The sequence below is a fragment of the Schistocerca gregaria genome, chromosome 4, assembly GCF_023897955.1.
Source record: "Schistocerca gregaria isolate iqSchGreg1 chromosome 4, iqSchGreg1.2, whole genome shotgun sequence".
Classification (NCBI taxonomy): domain Eukaryota; kingdom Metazoa; phylum Arthropoda; class Insecta; order Orthoptera; family Acrididae; genus Schistocerca; species Schistocerca gregaria.
Window position 1 is genome coordinate 412,141,969 of NC_064923.1, and position 1,014 is coordinate 412,142,982.

At 46.8% G+C, this 1,014-nt stretch overlaps 1 pseudogene; it reads left to right on the forward strand.

Moving 5' to 3' along the window:
* Positions 1 to 349: 349 nt before the first annotated feature.
* On the forward strand, positions 350 to 467 carry LOC126268467 (5S ribosomal RNA; annotated as a pseudogene).
* The last annotated feature ends 547 nt before the right edge of the window (positions 468 to 1,014 follow it).

Here is a 1,014-nt window from a genome sequence, read left to right on the forward strand (position 1 = left end):
TGGTTCAATCGTTGTTTTTCTTCCACATGTCCTTAGAAATGGTTCCACAAAGATTCATTGTCCTACTATCACGCGTTACTCATGCGTGCTCTCTCAAGTAGCCAAACTTTAGTAATGATCACCCTGTATCTTTAGCAATGAAGTCTTCAGTACGTAAGTGAATAAATGGAATGCGCTTTCGGACTGATCCTGGAAACCGAAAACCTTCTCTGTCGCACGCATTATGGAAAGAAATATGATCTGTTGAAATTCAGTTCGCAGTATTCGTCAATGCGCTCTAGTAATCAGTAAATGACGGCGGTCAGCTTGACGCCGTGTTCCATGATTCCGGGAAGGCTATCGATAAAATGGCAAAGGCCTTGCCACAGTGGTTATACCGGTTCCCGTGAGATCACCGAAGTTAAGCGCTGTCGGGCGTGGTCGGCACTTGGATGGGTGACCATCCAGGCCGCCATGCGCTGTTGCCCTTTTTCGGGGCGCACTCAGCCTCGTGATGCCAATTGAGGAGCTACTCGACCGAATAGTAACGGCTTCGGTCAAGAATACCATTATAACGACCGGGAGAGTGGTGTGCTGACCCCACGCCCCTCCTATCCGCATCCTCCTCTGAGGATGACACGGCGGTCGGATGGTCCTGGTAGGCCACTCGTGGCCTGACGACGGAGTGCTGTTCTTTTTTCGATAAAATTCTTCAGCGTAGTGTCGTTTACGGACCTACTTTATGAGTGGATTCAAAACCTCAGCGCATCGCACATAATGAAGAGGAATCGTAACGGAAGAACTGCCGTAAAAACTATCGGAGCCTCAGAATAGCCTTTTGGCGGATGACGCTATCGTCAGGAAAGTCGCGAAGCTAATAAGTTCTAAGAAAATCCGATTTATGTTTAGTTTTTCAATGTTTCCCTTGCTAACGTGACGATAAACTCCGTGGCTGCTGATTGCTTGATCTTCAATTGTCCTTTTCTATTTTAGCAAATCTCTGTTTTTACGCTGGAAACAGTTAACATTTACCAT